The sequence below is a fragment of the Ictidomys tridecemlineatus genome, unplaced genomic scaffold, assembly GCF_052094955.1.
Source record: "Ictidomys tridecemlineatus isolate mIctTri1 unplaced genomic scaffold, mIctTri1.hap1 Scaffold_50, whole genome shotgun sequence".
NCBI lineage: Eukaryota > Metazoa > Chordata > Mammalia > Rodentia > Sciuridae > Ictidomys > Ictidomys tridecemlineatus.
Genome location: NW_027523264.1, coordinates 1,546,164 through 1,568,872, shown reverse-complemented (window position 1 = coordinate 1,568,872; position 22,709 = coordinate 1,546,164). Strand labels below are relative to the sequence as shown.

The window sequence follows — 22,709 nt, the reverse complement described above, 5'->3', positions numbered from 1 at the left end:
AATCAAATGGCTAGGCAAATGCCTGTCAGATGTCTATGTTGTTAAATAGAAAGCCCTTTAAAGGGAATTGATAAAAGCTATCATCTATCTCAAGACAGGAATTGACATTAATTCTCATTCTGCAGTCACTTTTTAAGTATTATTGTCAAGAAGCATGACATAGTGGTTATTTCTCAGGCTTTGTAACATGCAAGATTTTAATTCTCTGTCATTTGCCAACTTGGTGTTCTGGGACAAGGTTGTTAAATTCTTCAGGCCTCAGTTACCATGATCTCAAAATTTCAGAATGGTGTAAGACAGAAGAATTTTAGCTTTTTCAAATATTAGTAGCTCTGTGAAGTCTAAAGATGCTTATTGTCCTCTAGGAGACAGTGACCTAATTAGACAAGATCCACAAGAACAAACCCATTAATAATTAAGGAGTAATACAAGGCTCTATGTGACAGAAGAGGAAACATCACTGAACCTTAGTTGGCTGGCTCTCTGGAGGTAAGACTCAAATCACATCCTAAAGGGTCAATAGGGCTTACTCTATAACCACTGATGAGGGCAGGAACTGCACAAAATACTTTACATGCATTAACCTGTTTAATTCTCAAGACAAACAAGACAGATATTCACATTCAACAGACAAAGAAACAAAAAATGAGAGCTGTTGCCCAAAGTAATAAAGCTGTTAAAGAAGAAGAGCTGAAATTTAAAACTGATTACGCTCAATCTTCAATTTTTGCATAATTGTATACCAATTTTTATATATTCTCTAATCATTTTCATAAGATAAATTACTAGTTGGGGAAATCCTGGGTTAAAAATATGAATGTTTTTAAGTCTTGCCAAAGATGGTGCCATTTTATGTTTGCTAGAGACTGTTTTGTTTCCTACAAGATGGGTAGAATTTCAATAATCAGACTTGGAATTCAGAGAGTGGATGGTGTGTTATGGAAGAGTTGCCTTCCTCACTGAAGAAACTGATTCATTTTGGAAAGGATAAGAAAGAAGGATTGACAGGGCTTCAAATTCAGAAATCCTTTTCTGCACCATGCCCACTTTGGGAAGCCTTTGTGGTTTTGCAGGTGATGTGAGGCAGGAATGCAAGACTCAGTAGGTGTCTGAGCAGCAACAGAGGAGGGTGTGAAGATGGGAGGCTGAGAAAAAGGCCACAGGGGCTTGCCTGGACACAGAAGATACCAAAGATGGTCCAGAAGCCAAGGGACTTCCTTCTGTTTTTCTTTTTTTGATCCCTCTGTAATAGAGTGAGACTGAAGGACTTCTCTTAGCATATGGAATTTTTATTTTTTTAAATGGCAGTATTTGATATTTCTCAATATTTTACTTTAAAAATTACAGAATAACTCTTTTAAAAATTAACTATAAGATTATCTTAGGGAAAAATAAAAACCTAAAAAAAATCAATGCATTTGCAGTTTCCTATGGTAGTGAAGCCTACATATCTTTACATGGAATCACTTTTTTTTTCTTTTTTTTCTTTTTTAAATCACAATGCCCCTAACTAGTTTCCCATCATTGCCTGAAATACTATTTGTTTGTTTATTTCTTTTTCTACTTCTGCCCCCTTCCTCACCCACAGTGGATGCAAGCTTTAGGAGGGGAGAGTATGTTTTTGTTGCATTGACTCCTCTTTCTCAATACCAAAAAAACAAACAAACAAAAAATTCTGGAAAAACTTCACTGACTTAATAAATACACGATCTTACTCAGAGTATTCTAAAATAGTCACTATGATTTCTCTTTGCTGGTGTTTGGAGTAAAAAATGCGATCTTATTTTATTTTTTAAGTCTGAATCCAGACTGGCTGTAAGAGTAGAAAAGAGTACTGTTGGATTGAGATTTTAACATAATCATGACTCTTACCCTTGATATTGAGCTCAAGACAGGCATTTCAGTTGTCAATTAACTTCAAAATATTTCTAATGAAAGAAATTTCCTATCCACAGCTCTGCTTGTGAACCCAAACAAGGACAGCACATTCTTTTACTTGGGGTTCAGAGTAGTATCTGTCATGAAGTATATGGTCTATAGAATCATGCTAGGTTCTTCATGTCTGGATCTTTTTTTTTAAAATTTGAAACTGTAGAGTAATTTATGATCAGTTAAGTAAAGAACAGATACTTAGAGATCGACTCCACTCTCTACTGCCTGGGTTTCTTTAATTTTCTCATGTATATAAACAAAGTGCACCAGCACTTACAGATGCAGTCCATTCTGGTTTTCTCCTACAGTGACCAGCCCTCCTCTGTGTGTGTCCTGCTCATCTTCAAGGCTGCTTCCTTTCCTCCCCTAACACACAGCAGTTCTTAGATCAAAAGGGAATGCTTATTATTCTCTTGCTTTCTCTCTTTTTCTTCAGAAAGGCTTTTCTTGTGTGAATCTGTTCAGGCTAAAACAGGCATTCCTCATACTTCACTAATAAGCCTTACAGCTCATTATGTGGCAAAAAAATTTCTTAAGAAAATAACAATTTTGCATAATTCCACTGAGTTTCAGACCCCCTTTGGCCACATATAGTTTCCATGTATGAGGATTAGAGTTATTTTTACTTGACCAGCGGAAATGAGGACTAGTCCTGTCAGAACAGACCATGAACATATTTCTTTAACTCTTGGAAATCATCCCTGGCTTACTTCTGGGGAACACAATATGCATTGAGGCAAAGACTATATAAAAGTGGTATAAAAATAAAAGAATGTAGTTTGATGTCATTTCCCACCTCCCTTTTGATTCATGGGTCTGTCATGAGTCCAGTTCTATCATCAGAGCTGAACTTTTTTTCATGTCTTACTGGGTAGATAAAGAGAATCCTGGGTCTGATTGTCTCTGCAGCACCATATAAACCTTTTGATTTTTAGAGTCCTGTCTATGGATGCCATGTCAAGGAGCATGAGATGGTTTTCATTACAGAATATTTCTGCAGTTATCATTCAGGGTGGAGCCTTTTGGGAAAAAAGCACTTAGAAATCTATATGACATCTGTACTTGCCTCTGAAATCTAGGGAGTGATGGTAATAGTAATAATGTTTGATTTACAAGTGTATCCTAAAGTGGGTGATAAGCAGCAGGAGTTAATGAGTTATCTCCCTCCTCTTCACAGTTCCTCTACTGTTCCATAAGGCCAGAAGGTTAATAGCATCATAACAATTTAGGAGGGATCTGGAGGACAAGTTAACAATACATTCCACAAGTCTGTTGTCTTGCTTAAGGGTTTCTAGAATTAACTTTCCTTTGCTCTATTTAGTAATGGTGATCTCTCTAGAAGTGCCATTAATGGCACATTAGACTGCTTTATTTCTTAAGACAGAAATATCTGGTCACCTCTTTCAACAAGTATGACAAAAATTTAAAAAAAAAGCAGCAGAAGAAAAGACTCCACTTACTTTTGTTCCTGGTAATACTGGTAAGCCTGGTTCCCCCTGAGGACCAATGAAACCTGGTTCTCCCTTTGAAAAGATGGGCATACAAGATCATTGTTAATTTGACAGTAAATAAAGCTAAATTCATTTCCTCCCTTTGGTATCCTTGAAAGTATACCACAATTTTGCTGAGATAAAGTTACTGTCTATAAAATTAATCAGAACTGGTTTTAATCTAATGAAAACTCTTTGAGAAATATTCTGGAAAATTAGATCAATTGTTTCACCTTTTATTTTCCCTCATCTCTTTTCCAATGTTTTTTTTTTTAATCACTTACCAAATTAAGACCTGTTGTGATTCGGTGGATGTGGTAGGTGTCCTCTAAGATGGGCTTCATTGATCCTACTCCTGTGTATCTGCCCTTGTGTAATTCCCTCCCCTTGAGTATGACCAGATTTACTGACTCACAGCTATGAACATGAAGAAGTGATGGGATAGTATAAGCTGTAAAAAGACAGAGGTGGCTTCCACTTGGGGAACCTCTCTTGTTTTTTCTCACTTGGATCTCTTGCTTTGGGGAAGGAAGCTACCTTATTGTGAGCAGCCCTTTAGAGAGGCCCACACTATAGAATGACACCAGCCAACAACCACACATGCGAATTTGGTCGAGGATGCCCCAGCCTTGTAGAATATTCTGTAAGACACAGTCTTGCTGACTACTTCACTGCAACTTCACAGTGAGCCAAAGACATCTAGCCGTTCTGTGCTTGAATTATAGTCCCTCAGAAACTGTGAGATAATTAATATACATTGTTTTAAAGTACTAAATTTTAGGGTAAGAAGGTAGGCAGCAATATACAACTGTCATGATATATATAGCTAGGGAAGAGACTCAGGAATGGAGAGCACGAAAGATAAAAATCTTCCTTGTCATAGCGACAGAATCATTATTTCCATCATCTGTAGAAACTCCAGTTGTGGTGTAATTGGACCTACATTTAGTCCTGGTCCCCAACTCTAGGCACAGATCTCTTAAATATTCTGTGAATATTTAAGAATATTCTGTGGATATTCTTAATGATAGAGGCAAGGGACATTTGTTACTCTTAACAGTCTCTTCCAACTATACCTGATTTTATGCAAATGAGATGACTCTTGTTGGGCCCCTAATTAGCTTCAAGATGGAGATTTGACTGCCAGAGGAACCAACCCTGTGATTAGAGGGTTGGAACATACTGCTGTACCTCCTGATCTCCATCAGGGGCAGATGTCTGGAGATTGAGTTCAATCACCAAAGGCCAGTGACTTCATAGATCATGCCCATTTAATGGAAGCTCATTAAAACCCCCAAACAGCAGGGACCTAAGAGCTTCCAAGCTGGTGAACACATTTAATGCCAGGAGGGTAGACCATTCCAACTCCACAGGGAAGAGGCTTTTTGAGCTCAGGACTCTTCTAGATCTTGCTTCTGTACTATTCACCTGGCTATTCCTTTTACCCTTTATAATAAACTGAAATAGTAAGTATAGCATTTTCCCCAGTTCTGTGAGTCATTCTAGCAAATTAGCAAAACTGAATGGGGTATTGTGAGAACCTGTAAGTTTGCAGTAAGTCAGATGTAAGTGCCAGTAACCTGGGAATTTCATACCTGTTACTGGCAAAGGGAAATGAGGTCACTCTTGTGGGACTGAGTCCTTAGATGTGTGGGGTCTGGTACTAATTAGAGTAGTGTCAAAATAGGATCAAATTGTTCATGTCAGAAAGCTGGAAAACTGGTGTTGGAAAAGACACCACATATTTGGTGTCAAAAATTAGAAGAAGAACAATAACAAAAACCTGAACCAGTATTCACATTGTCTTGAATAAATATTAAGTTTTATTTTCTTTTTAACTATGAAAGCTCAAGGTCCAACTACCTAAAACCTATACCAAAAATTTCAAGCAAACCTATAATGGCTTTGTTCCCATATTTACTCCCTGCCCCTTGGATTTGTTCTGGAATAGTTGTTCATGTTGTTTGATACACTTGATGTTTTCCTAATGCAGCAATATTTCAACCTTGATCTTATGATACTTGGAGCTAAGCATAAAAGTACTGAGAGGATGTTCTAGAAGACATGTTAAAATGTTATGTAATATATTTCAAACAAGTAAATTTTAAAATCTACTGTGCAAAATGTGGGGTACTGGGTGGGGAACAAAGGCTATCATGCCACAAAATGCATGTTGATACACAGCTCAAACAGATTTATTCTGACCTAGGTGCTCCTGGTACTAATCTAAGAAAATTAGGTGGAACACTAATGTTTTAGGTTTATTGCCTACAAACCTTTTACAACTACTCTACGTATCCCATTGTCTTCCATCTAATGGAATGGAGAACTAGAACAAATCATTTTGGGTGGATCTCTTCATAGTTCAAAATAAAAATATAAACTCTATTCAGAAAAAAATAAATGATTACCATTATACTTCTATTAAGAGAGTTTAGCTTATTTCACAAACAAAAAACAATACATGCATTTAAAAGTAAAATATTTCTAATAAAATGATATATACAAATAAATATTCCCTCGTTTTCTAAAAAAATGCTCACTGAAGTCCACAATAAATTCATTAATAAAGACTTACTGTCATGAACATGTGATACAATCTAATAGGTTGAAAATTATACACTCTAATAGGTTGAAAATTTCAGATTAGAAGGGAACCTTACATATCTTCAAGGAGAAATAAAATGATCTGTTTAGCATATCAAATAGTTGTAGCCCCCTTAACACATACTAATAGAAAAGAAGAAGAAAAGTAAATGCTGTGGAAACATATTTCTCATTTAGGTTAGTGTTTAGTTTATAAAAAGGTGAAGCATGCAGTTACATAATTCACAAATAAGTAAGGCTTTGTGACCTCAGTGTTCTGAGACAAGTGTTTTTTCATCATTTTTGGAAACAGAACATATATTAAATTTTTCTTAGAATATAAAAAATTCCTATAAATAGAATGTTCAGGAGTAAATTTTTATTTCAAGATATAAAATTAGAATGCATTTGATAGTACTGACGATTTTATCACTATTAATATTTGCTAATTTTATAGGCTTTGATTATGACCATTTTTATCTGATCATTCCATATTGATATATTCTGAGATTCATATTCTTATATTACTTTATTCAAGGAGTCAAATAGCATACTTTTAGGATCTCAGTTTTAAGTCCAGTTATTTCCAGAGCTTTAAGTCACTTTAAGGACATACCCTCCATTTTCTCTGTGTCTTGGGGGGACAGGAAGGAGCTAATTATTGGTATCTTTTTCTCTCTCAGGCTTCAAAACCAGTTATTAATGTAAACATGGCATGAGTATGTCTACTTGTGATCTTGAGATATTTGGACTATTTCTTATCTCCCTAAACTTATAGCAGAGGTTCTCAAAGTATGCTCTGGACCTTTTCAGGGAATCCTAAAGGTCAAACTATTTTCATAATAGTACAAAGACATCATTTGCTTTTCTATTTTCATTCCCTTATGAATGCAAATTATGAAAATTTCATGATATGGTTTTATATTTTATACTGCACTTAATGTTTAAGAAACTGTCACTATGAAGTTTGGAAGTAGCAAAGAATATCAACAGTAATCTAATAGGCTATTGAAATAACCTTCTTGTGTCCAATTACATATCACTATGAGGCTGTTTTTTCTTCATATACATCAGCCAGAACAGCTAACTGAACAGACTGACTTTAGAAGCAGATGTGAGATTCCATGAAGCCAGACAGTCCCCCTCAAAAAAAAGCATACCAACATTATTCTCCTTAAGAAACATTTTTCAGTCTCATTTTGAAAAATTCTGCTATATTTAATAAAATGTTATTTAATATAATAAAATTTTCTAACAGAAATTCAATAAATAAAACCTACCTAAACAAAAGCTCTTTAGCAGAGTACAGGGGTTCTCAGACTGAGTGTTTGAGAACTGTAGGTGCAGAAGTGGAGCGTAGAGATGAAGTCTGACGTTTGCAAACTGGAGTCTTTGAAGCCAAGAAATGGAAGATTCTGGCTTCACCAAAGGGTGCTTAGTCAAGACTTACTGTAGGATAATGTGAGCACAACACAGCATCCTCCCCAGAATAAAGTGCACATCATATACCTATTTTTTTTTTCTTTATGGGCTCAAATATGTTAGTTATCATTAATATTAGCTAATATTCCAACATTTATGTATCCTAACTGGTACATCACCTAAAAGTAATCTCTTAACACCTTCAACCATACTAGGAACATGCTCAATACCTCTTCAATTTCTTTCAAGAAGTAATCCTAAATTTTCTCATGTGAACATACCATTTTATGAGACAGAACCCACCTGCCAAGGCATTTAAGATTGCAAAACCAAAAGAAGTTTAAAACATATCAGAACCATGTAAGGTAGAAGAGACAGGTTTACTAAGAGTGAGTTGTCTTTCTTTTAATACAGGAGGATAAGAATCATACCCATTGAATTTCCCTAAATAAATGTAATCCTTTCAAACAAATCTTGTTCCTTTGTGGAGGAGTGATGTATAGTGTAAATGTTCTAGAATTTCCTAAACTCTCTAGAGAAGGACAATGACAATCTAAAATTATGTAAATACTTTCTTGTGATATAAAAATTAAGCAAATGACTCTTCTGCTCTAGTCACAATTCCTAATTTGCAGGATAGACAAAGGAGAAGGTCATGGGAAAAAATAAGAAGCTGAAATGATTCAAAGTCATAGCACTTTGGAATAATCATATTTAGAGAAAAATCAGAATATACCAGAACAATATTACATACATGTCTGCAGAGCAACAAACAAGAAAAATAACAATTTATACTGGAATATATAATGATTCTAAAAGCTGTTTTGCATATTTAATCTCATTGAATGAATACAAAATAGAAGAATGCTAAATTGAAACTTATTCACGTGTATTCATCTGAGTAGACAAAGTGGGGAGAATACAACAGAGGAAATCCGAACTATAATGGAATTAAACTCTGACATTACTTTTAATGAAGAAAAATATAAATTAGAGGGTTTTTCAAACTAGGCAATTGCTGAATTAGAAAATCCAATTTCTAATTTCACTTAATCATTTTAGGAATAACATAGGACCTTAAAGTGAAGATCCTCTGAAGAGGACAGGGGCTGGCAATCTTAATTAGGGAAGTATAGACTTAAACAGCAAACAGTAAGCACAACAGCTCGACCATTAAAATAAAACAACTGAATATGATATTTTCTGAAATTATTAATTTTTTAAGTTAATGAACTCTTAGTGCTTTTTCTTTTTAAAAAGAAAATAACAAAAATGTTCAAGATAAATGGGGGAAAGGCAGAGGTTTTAAACATCTGGCCTGTTATGCATACCAGGGTTACAATAAACAGCATCAGAATAAGCAGGGTACCAATTTTTTCAGAGCCTCTTTAATCTATTTCCCTCTAGCTTCACACAGAGAGGTATATGTGTTTATAAATAGAAATATGATTACAGACATCATATTTGTTGCACTTTTTTCCATCTTTCTATAAACTCATCCTCTCACATTAGGCAGCATTGGAGGTTTTTACTTTTGCTACTAGTGAGATTAACAAGAGGACGAGGTCTATTCTTACACTGGTGATGCTGACTGCGTGTGGAGGGGAATGGAAGAGTGAAGGAAACCGAATTCAAAGTCTTTGCTTGCAAACTTCACATCCAACTAAAAGGGGAGAGAACAGAAAAAAGAGGGGAGAAGGAAGAGGAGAAGGAGCAGTGGAGGAATATAGGGAAGGGAGGTGAAAGAGGAGAAGAGGGGGGAGAAGAAGTGGAAAGGAACTTCTCCATCTTAAGGATTTCTGTTCCTCTCTCCATTACCATAACCATGGAATCCAGATTTAATCTGCTTCCTTTTTATGTTGCTGTTTTATGGTCCAGGAAAAGTCCAGTTGAATTTATTCTTGGAGCAAACAAAAATATAAACAATATATTATCTAACTCTAAGTAAGCAGAGAACTGATTTAACCAAACTGGGAATAAAAGATATACATTATTTATCAGAACCATTAACACAACTAAAATTTTAATTCCTAAGCCACAATGAACAGATGATACTCTGTTCTGCTACTTCAGCCACATGTTAACAGATAACTAAGTGACTCTCAGAGAATCAGAAATCTCAGTTCTGCTGGTTTTAGTGCAATGGGACTAATATGGCAGGAAATTCCAAATAAAAGAAAATTTGGTCTAACTTTCTGTCTTGTTCTGGATATTGCACCTAATTTCTTCTCGAGTTATTTCATGAGTTTTTATCTATCAATCACTTAAAAAAATAGGTCTCAGTACCAAGATTAGCATACTTCCTTGGGCTGAGCAGGTAGAAAAGATGAATAATGAGGTAGCTATGATTTTGGCATCTAAACTGGTGTTAAGGTAGAGCAGAGGAAATGCTCTTAACTTAGGCTGATGCACAACAGAGGCCTGATAGTCAACTGTTGGGAGTAGCAGCAAGAAATAGGATGATTTGACACAGGGTGTTAATTTGAATCAAGTCTAATTTTAATAGCCAAGATGTGTAAAAATACCAAACCAAGTCTAAAAAACAAAACAAAACAAAACAACAACCTAAAACATTAGTGAAATTAGAGATGCCTCTTCATGTGACCAATCATGGAAGGCCTATTGGTTTCACACTGGTCTTATCAACTACAGCTAACCAACTGGGCAGCCACTACTTTCACCTTGTAGTATTAAACTCAGTGAATGTAAGTCACAGTAACTAATATGTACCGTATTTTAAAAATCATTCTATGTCCATACCAAAAAATAGTTTCATTGTGAGTTAGGGTATTTCATTAGGGTATATCTCTGTTTCTGTCTCCCTTTTCTTTTATTAGTTGATAATATGTACACATAGAAAGCTACAAGAAGAATTTACCATATCCATCAAAAAATATTATTTTTTAACCTGTCTGAAAAATTCTGTAATATACCAGCTTAAATCAAGTCATATTTTCCATGATATTTATTATTTCCAAGCAGATCCAACTTTATTTTCATTGCCCAAAAAATAGTCCAACGGGGCTTGACATATATGTACTGAGTTGCCTGGGTGCTAAAAGCATCACCAATAATTTTGATTAATGTGTCTTGACACTGAATGCATTAACCAAACAATAGTCTTCTTGCTTAAAGGCTAATTAGAATTCAAGTCAGCATGATACCTGCTTGTGAGGATTACAGCAATAACATTTGTTGTAATAAGAACCTCTAGGCATCCAGTTGGAGTAATGATTGATTTATAAAATTATTGAGAAAAAAAATGAGGAAGTAGAATCTGTCCTTAAAATATTTATTTCCCTTAAGGATCAAATTTGAGTATAAATTAAAACATCCTGGTGGCTTTGTCAGAAATGAACTATAATAGCATATTTATTTTAAACCCAGAAAATATAACTTTTTGTTTCTTAAAACAGGATTACATCATGAAAGCACATTCAGTGTGTTTAGTGAAGGTTTCATTATGCTGCTAAAAATCTCTGATTTCTGGTTGAATGAGTTTCCTAATTGGACTCTAAATTACTCAACTTCTCAGATGAACTTTGTGCAAGCAGAAAGTAATTGTAAGTAGCAATAACTCAATGTTATTATTTTAACTAGTATTCTTTTTCTTTTTTTTCTCTTCTAGGAATTCACTCCATATCCTATAGAACTTTCAAAATTTTCCTCTGCTATTTTTTAATGTTTTAAAGGAAGGATCCTTGCCTTCAGTGGATTTAGAAAATACATTTCTGTTTAGATTACTGAGCACTATACTTAAGAATGCCAAAGTGAATGTTTCTGCCACCTGTCAAAGTTAGATTTCATATGCTTTCATGTCAAAGTTGATTTCATATGACATGGTATAAAGAGTTAGTGACTGTCTCAGACCCCCCCCCGCCCCCAGTCCTCAAGGTCTTGATCTAAATGTCAAATTGTCACTGATGTGGAAGCCAGAGTAAAACCATCAAGCTTAGAGGGCTGATACACTGTAAAAATTTCATTGCCACTAAATGATTTGTTTTTCTGATTTGATGTCATTTTAAAAAATGTATTATATCTCCCTTGCCATATATATGTATATGTATATGTATATGTATATGTATATGTATATATATATAATTTTCCCCCATAATTGACTTCCTGGGTGAGATAAACTGGTAGTATATGCTGAAAGAAAAAAAGTAAGCATAGAAAATCAGTATTTGTGAACAATACCTTGGGTTGAGCATCACTGAAGTATTTTCATCATTACAGTATGTGTCAAGTTTTACATTTGCTCTACCTGTGAACAGTGTCAGAGGGGAACTTTGATAGTGTCATGTCTTATCCCTTGAGTCATGTGCCCTTTTGTTCCTTATTTCTAGAATACACTTCACTAATAGGAAAGGGTAGTGGTATGACATCATGTGTTAGTAGAAATTGTGTGTCTTACTGCTCTGAAGGTCATGTTAACCTATCACTGCAAAGGAGTTTTCAGTTTACATCTATTAGCATAGAATATAAATGGCTGTATATTCTATAGGTTAATATTATTCACACGATAAAATATCATATAGAACAGATAGATACACAGTCATTGTTCCCCATTTCCCCAAGAAAAATAACAATAGCCAACATTTATATTGCATTCACTATGTGCTTGGTGATACTTTCAGAGCTGTACATATATTAATTCATTTAATTCTCACAGTTTTCTGTATTGTCATCAATGATGATTTGCATCTTAAAAGGAAATGTAAAGCTTAGAGAGATTACAGAACTTTCCCCAGATCATACACTGGTAAGGGGGAGAACCAGGATCTGCACACTGGTTGTTTGTTCTGAAGTTGCTGGTCTATACTACTTAAGTACTGGAGAAATGTAACCATATGAAGGGGTGAGCCATGTATTTACATGAAAAAAAAAATATGTGTAGGGAATGAAACAAAAACTTTGGTATTTAGAATCTTATCCTTTGATATTTGAAAAGCTAGTGATACTAAATTTTACCCTTTAAAATATTTGAAGACTTTTTCATACAACTAATTTTCTGAGCTCAAGTCTTATTCCAGAAGATAGATGTGTGCATGGTACATTGTACTTAATTTAATTTTCCCAGCTGAACATCTTGACACTATATGAACCATGAATGCATGAAATAGGAATTCCAAATGTCTTCCACATGGTAAGAAGACTTTCAAATACTTGTACAGGAAGCTTAAGAGAAGTTGGAAATTAAGTTACGCCTGCTCTTAGTGACTTTTACACTGTATGCCTATGATGTTAGCACTTTCCTCTGAGTGGGACCTTGAGGTGATAGATGGATGAGTCTGCTGTCTGTATTTAGGTACTTTGCTCATTTCCTGAGAGCTGTGGAAGGCATGTGGATGCTCATTAAGTTTCCAAACATTCCCCGAGAGCAACAGGTGGTGAATCAAAGCTTCTCTGGTATGTCATGGCTGGTTTCCTCAATGTCTTAGAAATAACGGATGGCATTTACATGCCCTCTGTAGTACAAGCAGATAAGGAGATGAATAGCAACAGGAAGTATTTCCAAAGCATAAATAAACACACAAGTCTAGCAAGATTATGACTAATGTTCCTGCTACCACACATTCTATATCCATACATAATGGTTTCATCTTTGAAATCCTCTTACTCTTTTAAACTATGAAATCATGGTTAACTGTTCTAATTAGGGGTAAGGTAAATTAAAAGAATAAAGAACAGCCCAAGTTAATGAAACTGTATCATAAGATTATACTTTTTAAATTCAACATTTATTAATATCTAGTAAATACTAATGACCTTAATGTGTTCTTAAAGTGTCTACTTTTCAAAATTACTTATTTACACTTGGCACTTACTACATTTTAAGGCAAGCATACCTCTCATTTGAATTAGAGGGAGAAGACAAAATTATTAAAACAGAAACAGAACCTGGGATTTAAATCAAACACGGAATAGTCACCCAAATGGTACTTGATAAATACATTTAAAAAAATCTCTAGTGAATAATAAAAAGAGTTTTTGTTGAGTAATAGCTTCTTACTATAGTTACTAGCAAGGGATAGAAAAACAAAGAAAATATCAGAATTAGTATGGCTAGCAATTTCCTGTGACCTTGTAAATGCAATTTACTGGAGGTAGCAAATCACCAACTACCATCCCAATCTGAAAAAGTTCAAAACATTCATACTAGTCTTCAAATGACTAGGAAAATGCCAAAGGTCCATTGGAATATGGTTCATGATAGAAATATAACATTAAAATAGTTATATCAAATAGTAGTAATAAAGATCATATACATACATACATATGTGTGTATAAATGTATATGTATATACACATTTATATATAATATATTAACATGGGTAATTGTATACAATAAATATGTATATATATTTTACCTTGGAGGGAAAAAAAGAATCCTTTATTCTCATGTTCTTTCTTTTACCCAGAATGTGTTGCAAGCTCAGAAGAAGGGACAACTGGATTTCAATGCACCAAGGCTCCTGTCAGACGAGCCATGCTAGCAGCACAGCCCTGCTAACCCAGAGCACTTGCTGAAGGGGCTCTGCCTGCCTCTTCCAAATGCTCCTCCTTTTAATGCCTTTATAATGATTTATAATGCTACCAGGTTCTTTTTAATTAATATCAACTATCAGTTTCTTAAATCTATCCAAAAATTTATGATCTTATAATCATTTATAAAAATCTGTCATTATTAATGAATGGAAGGCTGTAAAGAACTACCATAAATTAACTCTGCAATATGAAATTGCATATTAATTTATGAACTTATTTTTGCTAAATACCAAAAAATCCTCTGACAACAGTTTACCCAAAAAGTTAAATTCACTTCACTGAAGAAATCAAAGACTTCTTTAATATACCTTTACATATATGAAAAGGACATCTGAACTTTCTGGATACTAATCTGGACACATCAAAAAAGAAACCAAAACCAAAATTTGAGTGCCAACTAGAAGAGACACTAGACTCATAAAATATTACATATTATGCCACATGATCTCTTGGAGTTCAAAAATTCCATCTAATCTAAAATAATATTTTTTTTATTTTATAAACTCTAAGCAGAATGTTCATAAAACAGTATACAGAACCCTCACACTGAAAGTAGAAATAATAATTTTGGTTTGGACTAATGCATGCTAAACCTTTGGAACAGAACCATGTAAGGAAAAACATGCTGGCATCATGCTCCCCTATCAAATAGTTCTAAAATAGATTTTTTTTAATAAGCTGATTTTAAAGGAGTCACTACAACTAAGGGAGCAGAGCTTTACATCTTGTCAATTGCTACATGAAAACTTTTAAACAATTTGATTTGTACTTTGCACAGAGAATTATTGACAGGAAGTAGGAGTCCAAACATTTTAGAGGGATTATTATAGTGAGTGAATCATAAAAACAGCTGCCTAAATGTTTGATTTATAGGGATGTTAAGACTTCAATTCTGGTCAAAATCTGATAGGATCTTAAGAATGAACTTAAAATGTGAAGGTAAAGAGGCATTCTAGACTTTACAGAATTTATGTTTTGAAGTAAAGTGGCATTTACAATTATGTAAGGGGAATGATAGGTTAAATAGTGAAAAACATAGTTCAGAGAGCAATGGCAAACTTTAAATCCCCGTGCTCAATTCTTAATTTAAAAAACTTAATTGGTTGAGATGGTTGTGGAGTAAATAACAGCATTATACTTTTTAGTGTTCATTTTCCCCCTATTTGGGGGACTCTGATAATTACAGTTCTATGAAATCAAGACTATCAGTGCAGTATTTACGTTTATCCCTGGAAGTCCAGGAAGCCCAGGAAGCCCTGGTTCAGCCTACACAGGAAAATCATACAGCATTATAGAATGATATTTGCTCAGTCACAGTATATGGAGAAAAACATGGCAAACGTTCCCAGCTGCATACTTTTGGCATATATAAATATGTATTTAAAAAAAACCTGTTTAGGTTCAAGAAGTCTAATGAGATGGTGTAGTTCAGTCAACTCTTGATTCAAGAATTGGGTGATCCCTTTGCAGATTTTTCAGGATTTTCCCCTCTTCATGTAATTTACTGCTATTTAGCATCTCTATCAGAAGGTAAGAATGAGGAGTAAAAGGAAGAGGAACAGCTATATGTTTCACTCTTTGGTAAACGGTTTGCTGGAGCTGTTTGCAGAAATGGCGATTATGCATGCACTTAAATAATGCCTCCTATTCCAGGACTCTCACCTCAGATAATCAAGAGTTGGCTGTATGAACAGATGGTCACATCACAGTAATATACATTAAAAGTATTGCTCACTTAAAAGTATTGTAATATTTCCTTTCCATTCCTGAACGATGAGAGGATAAATAAATGGTTGAGATTGTACTTAACTCTGGTCTGTAGTTCTGACAATTGTTGAGTTGGGGTTTGCTTAGCAGCTTAGGGCTAATGGTACCATGCAGCTGTTCCTGAATACAGGTCTGAGATTAAGTGGTACATATTGCGTGAGCATACTGGAGTCAGGCTAAACCTTCTCATTTTCACAGAATTGTCTACATTATTGTAAGCACAAAGTATAGTGGCAAGAGATTACATTGCTTAGAAAATCTCCTGAATTCCAGTAAAGAAGCATAAAGGAACGACAGGAACAAATAAAAAGTCTGCCCTGAGTTGGGAATGATAACTATGATTTGTGGAAATAACATCTGAAGATAAAAGAATCCATTACATAACAGCCAGTCAGTGGGACAAAAATCATTCAAAATTACAGAGGAACATTAATAAAGTGGGAGAATTAGTATCTCATTCCTTTAAGAATACTCATTTCAAGATAACTCTAACAAGCACAACCAGATTTTCCATTTTGAATATTAATACTTTCAAGTTATGAAGAGCCATAATTTTCTCTAGACTTATTATGAAAGGATTTCAGATACTGTTTATTAAACTGTGGGATTTAGACCAAAAAAAAAGACAATAATTTTCTTTATGGTTTGGGTTTAAGGTTTTTCAGGAATTCAAAAAAAAAAAAAACTATTCAGTCCAAAACTACATAAATAAAAGTTTGCATTATGAATAAGACTAAAATGAGATTAAGCCAGAAAAGAGAAAATGATTATTAGGAAATTGTTATTCCAAAGACTACTTGTCTGATAGATTAAACTTGACAGAGTTACATTATACATTTGATTTTCTTTTCTCTTTCCCTTCCACCATTAAATTTAAGAGGCTCCACTAGGAAAAGCTTGTATACACATTCTGCTGAAAACTCTTTTACTTTAAAAAAACAAAGCATAAGATAGTTGATAATATTTAATTGCAGCAGAATGTATAACCAGTAAAACTATGCATTGTTTTAGAAAAATCTCCCCAAAATTCATTTTGGATACATTGTACCTGAAACAGTGGTGGTAATATATATAGGTAATAACACAATTTTTCAATAAGAATTATACTCCATTAAAAGTATAGTAAATGAACATATATAATAAACAAACACATACTCTTATTTTCTAATAATAAGAAAGATGTATAAAACATCATGAAATATATCTCTTAATGTAGATTAAATACATTGAGACTTGAGCATTCAGCCTTTCTCTACATCATATTAAATGTATGTATGTATGTGTGGTAGGTAGAAAATATTCTTTTTAGTAAAATATATTTTTGAATCTTATACTCCACAGTCTAATTTTTTATAAACTGACCTTTCCAAATTTATATTTACTTTGTGTAACTAGCTCACATATGAAAGAATATATTTAACATTATCCTTTGTGGACTATCTCTTGACATTTTTAGGAATACATTTCTTCCTGTATAATTCTACATCTTTAAACTATGAAAGCTCATCTTCCAACTAAGGGATAGCAAACTTCTCCATCTTGTCTATGCCTCGGCTCAGAGGCTTCTTTCTCTGAGTTCTTAGACATGTAGCTGGTGGGTCAGAATTAAGAATTAATTTGTTATTTTATTCTCAAAATACTTGTTCAAAAGATTAGTCTTTACACATAAATCTTGTCCTTTTGATTCTATTCTTGTTTTCCCTTTTACTCTCCATTGAGAGACCCTCACAATGGGGGGACTCTGTTTCCCTACTCTTCCCTGTGACAGGGCCCTAGGCTTCTAGGGAGAATTCTGGGGTGAGATCCCTTCTGATGGGAAATCAAGTGACTTGATTTTACAATAAAAGCATATGCTTTAAAAAGCTGTAGAGACATTAGGTAGGAAAGAGCTCTGTGATGAAATGCAATGCCTATTTTACAAATCTACAAACTCACTCTACAAGCCTATGCACACTCCAACTCACATGCCAATCACACATTCCACTGTTGAAGCTATCAAAGAAAAAAAATCCAATGAAATAATTCCTCCATTATGAATATGGATCTAGATGTCACACAGTAGGCTTCCTGCTGGGCTTATGCTGTGTCATGACAATTTTTACTTTTCTGGGAATGCCTTATAATTTAGGGGCATTAGTGCCATTGAACTCACAGTTTTGCAATGTGAGAAAAATGCCATGGAAGATCTCTAGAACTGACTCTGTACTCATTTTAACCTGAGCACCAAGCATGTAAATATTTACTTTTAAATCAACCTTGGGATAAGCATTGCCAATTGCTGATATCAGATACAGAAGTCATATTGGGAAAGTGAGATTGTATCAAAGGGTAGAATTTGGTCATTTCAGGACACATATTATCTAAGAAGGGTTGTAAGATTTTAAATGAATCTACCCTTTTCCAATGTAACCCCAAACTGATTTTTTAATAAAATGCAAAGGAAATCCAATGTTTCTATGTGTAAACCTAAAAGCTTCCAGAATCAGTCTAAATTTGATTTCTAATTAATCATGATAAGGCAATGTTTTATGAAGAAATTGAAGATCAATTTGGTTCTTCCACTCTGAAAAAAAGTGAACCCTATACAATATAATAGCAGAGTTTCTTTTGGCTTGTATTTTAGAGACACAAGAATCTTGCAGACATTTCTTTGAGCAAATCACAGATTTGTAGAACAACTGAAACATAGACTTTAATTTGTAAAGACTAAGGGACCTAAAATTAGATCATCTGAAAAGATTAATTGCCTTTTCAAAAAAAAGCAGACCATGGATCTCTGACTGTATCACTAACTCCAAATTTTTAAAATAAAGATCAGAAGAATAGGAATTAAACAGTAAAATTTGCAGAGTTCCTTTGGGCTCTTTGGAAAAGCCTCAACTTTACCTGGAACTGGGCCTGATGAATCATTACTCTGAGATTCTTAGTTTCAAAAGAAAAATATGTCTTTAAATTAGAGAAATGTTAAAAGAATATGAGAGATCTTTTCATAAATTACTTCCATCCTAAGTTCTTTTTAAAAATAAAGCTCTCTCAATGACTTTAAGAATGTTTGAGACATAGCAAAACCATGATTTGCCATGCCTTAAAGTTCCAAACTACTATAATGGAATTTATTCTTTCTTTCCCTTTCTACTAATTAGGTAAATTATATATATTTTTTCTTTTTTTTTTTTTTGCTACCACATCAGCTACTGATGGACAAAGGCAGAGAAATGATCTTAAGAGATTTTGCTTAATGTGGAATTCACATTTTCTTGTTAGCTACATCCATTTGTTATCTGAAATCCAAGTACACTGGGCACTGATATCCAGATGCTCAGACGATAAACTGCTAACACTTGTTTCCTGCCTCAGACTCAAAGGAGAATATGAATCTAAACATAGTCACTGTGTCTTCTTTAATGTGTTGCTCAAGTGAAACACAAATGATAATCCAAGCTATAGTTAGTTACATTTATGTGGCTAGTGTCTCTAATTAAATTTTAGTTTTTAAAAAAATTATTTTGCTAACACAATATGAAAGACATAGGTAGAGTTGCATAAAAAATTTCAGAAGAAAAGTACTGGCAATGAACAGAAAAGGAGTATCAATTTTAAAGATCTGTCCAGCACTCTCTGTTAAGTCAGTTTAGTAAACACTCATTTCTTCTCATGAAAGAAAGACACATGCAGATTACCTTTAAACATGCAAGATAAGTTGTGGAGTCCAACCCAACAGATCTTTGTTAGTTTCAGACAGCTGAGTATATGTAGATTTTAGTTCATAAAACATCCTTTTACAAGGACAGATTTGTTTTCACGTTTTGCAATGATTAGCATCAAGACTGTTTAAAATGCAAAATGAGGCTTAGCATGTAGCTCAGTGGTAGAGCACTTGCTTAGCATGCAAAAGGCTCACTCTGGGGTCAATTCTCAGCAACACACACAAAAAAATAGAAAAATAAAATAAAACGCACACCAACCAATAACACTCTGTATGCAAAGCATGAACACTACATCATTTTGCAATAATCATTTTCATGTTATGTAATTAATCATAATTATACAAAGAACACACTGGAGATAGAGATATTACCTTTTGCCCTGGACGACCAGATTCTCTAGGTTCTCCCTGGACAAAGGAAACCAAAGGTGAAAAGAGAGTCTTACAAGAATATTCTAAAAACTTTAGACCTCTGGGCACTTTCACAGAGATGGCCCAAGCTCCTTCTTGATCACAAGTCTTTATCACAAGTATACTGATTTAATGTAAATCCACATTTCATAAAACCATTCAGAAAGGGAAGAGAAGTCAAGCCCACTTATTTAAACTTCATTGTATTTCCCACAAATATCTCTGTTGTGTTTGGAAGCTGATTATCGAGGTAAACAGGAACAGAACAATAACCGTCAATGTTGGTAAAAGGGGAGAGAAAGTAGAGGCTTAGAAAATCAAAACTGTGATCCCTGTGGCACAAACACTTGCATGCCTATAGTTACCTTAATTCCTACAGCAGATGATCCAGGGTCACCCTAAAATGAAACCCATGAGAGGTTATACCACAAGTTATGGAAAGAGGAAACACTGCACACACCCAGAGAGCTGTTATTGACATGAACACTCAAAGGGATTCCATGACCGAAAGACCTAACATGCTTAATGAGACTTTGTCCTAGGAAATCAGCAATTAAGATAGCAATGATGTCTAAGATAAACAATGCACTTTCTACAAACACGGCTTGACCTTGAATGCAAACTCTATCAGGATTATATTCCTTGAAGCAAGTACAATGATAGAAATGTGAACCTCTTCCTCCCTTGATACAGTGCTAAAAAAACCCATTCTGGAGCAATAAAATTACAATTTAGGGATCTGGAATGTTCTGTTTTCTCTATTTCTCTAGTTTATTAATGTCAGTGGCCATCATTTACAGAGAGCTCTCTGGCCCTTTAGTTTTTGGAAAGTCAAGGTTCAGCAGATGAAGTCAAAGGGTTAATGATGTCAAGCTGGAAAAGCCTTGCAGCAGATCAGCAGATCCTTTTGTTTTCCTCATGAAGCTCTGTCACAGTCGCAACCCAGCATGCTTTTCTCAGCTTTCCACTTATTTCACTGTAACTCAGTAACTGGGAAGTTACAGGATGATGGATGACTTGTGGGTGATGGGGACACAAGTAAAGCTCTGAGACAAAGTCTCGAGAAAGAATCCGGTGTTTTAAAAGGCACCATGTTCAATCCAGACTTCATACAGGGGCCCTACATTTGCTTCTAAAGCTGCTGAATTATAAATAAGCAGAGGGGTTCATCAGAGAAGAGTATATAGGATAACTGGGGACGAGGTCAGCCAAGGGCCTACATGTTCAAACTTCTTTTAACCCTCTTTTCCATGAACATGCTAGGAGGACAAAGATAAGGAGAAAACTTAGTTGTCTGAGATTGTCAAGAAAAGAGAGAGCCACAGGAGGAAGCACATCTCAGGATGTCCACAGCTGACTTGTCTATATAAATGCTCGTGCAGCTCTAGGGGTCTGTTTGCTTGTTATAGATTCCAGAAGCTGCTCATCAATCTCTTTTAGAGATGGAGATAGGCCTCAGGCCTCTGGGCATGGGGCAATTGTCCCCCTCCCTCATTTCCTCGCCCTTCTTTCTATGTGGCACCGTCTCTTTCTTCAGATCTGGGCTTAAATGGCTTTGCCTCAAAGAACCCTTCACTGACCAGCCTAGGCGGACGCCCCTCACACACACATTTGACTGTGTAGGGTCACTCTCTGTTCACGTCAGCCCAGCTTACTTTGTAGCTGCCTGCTTATGGTTTTTGTGTATTCAGTGTCTACCCTTCCTTTAGACAGCCAGCTGCATATGAGCAGATTCTGTGCTTTTATTCAGTACCTGGCCATAGGATGTGCTCAATACATATTTGGGGGAAATGATGAATAAATCTTAAAAAGATTTTTTTTTTAAACAGATCAGCAGTCAAGGATCAAAATGAAGAAAAAAAACTTCTAGGAAGGAAAAAAGGAAAACTTAGGAAGGAGAATAAAACAGTAAATTAGCTTGTTGAGGAAAGAATATATATGAGTTTCTTGGACATCTGTAATTGCTATTACCTAAGGAAAAAATTAAAATGTGGCTAAACAAAGAAGGCAAAGATATCTAGAGATTGTGAGCATTTTTTCATGTACTTGTTGATTGATTGTATATCCTCCTCTGAGAAGTGTCTGTTCAGGTCCTTGGCCCATTTGTTGATTGGGTTATTTGTTATCTTATTGTCTAATTTTTTGAGTTCTTTGTATACTCTGGATATTAGGGCTCTATCTGAAGTTTGAGGAGTAAAAATTTGTTCCCAGGATGTAGGCTCCCTATTTACCTCTCTTATTGTTTCTCTTGCTGAGAAAACACTTTTTAGTTTAAGTAAGTCCCATTTGTTGATTCTTGTTATTAACTCTTGTGCTATGGGTGTCCTATTAAGGAATTTGGAGCCCAACCCCACAATATGTAGATCGGAGCCAACTTTTTCTTCTATCAGACGCAGAGTCTCTGATTTGATATCAAGCTCCTTGATCCATTTTGAGTTAACTTTTGTGCATGGCGAGAGAAAGAGATTCAGTTTCATTTTGTTGCATATGGATTTCCAGTTTTCCCAACACCATTTGTTGAAGATGCTATCCTTCCTCCATTGCATGCTTTTAGCCCCTTTATCAAATATAAGATAGTTAGTTGTAACTTTGTGGATTAGTCTCTGTGTCCTCTATTCTATACCATTGGCCCACCCGCCTGTTTTTGTACCAGTACCATGCTGTTTTTGTCACTATTGCTTTGTAATATAGTTTGAAATCTGAAATCGCTATACCGCCTGATTCACACTTCCTGCTTAGAATTGCTTTTGCTAATCTGGGTCTTTTATTTTTCCATATGAATTTCATGATTCCTTTATCTATTTCTACAAGAAATGCCGTTAGGATTTTGATTGGCATTGCATTAAA

General features: G+C 34.8%; 1 long non-coding RNA gene across 2 annotated transcripts in view; it reads right to left on the bottom strand.

Annotated features, from left to right (window-relative positions):
* LOC144373817 (uncharacterized) overlaps positions 1–22,709 on the bottom strand; it is a 59,562-nt gene that overhangs the window by 4,382 nt on the left and 32,471 nt on the right. For both annotated transcript variants that reach the window (XR_013433363.1, XR_013433364.1), the window contains exons 6-8: positions 20,228–20,260; positions 19,824–19,859; positions 3,393–3,455 (exon numbers count right to left, since the gene is read on the bottom strand). This is a non-coding gene — a long non-coding RNA (uncharacterized LOC144373817). The remainder of the gene's footprint in view (positions 1–3,392; positions 3,456–19,823; positions 19,860–20,227; positions 20,261–22,709) is intronic.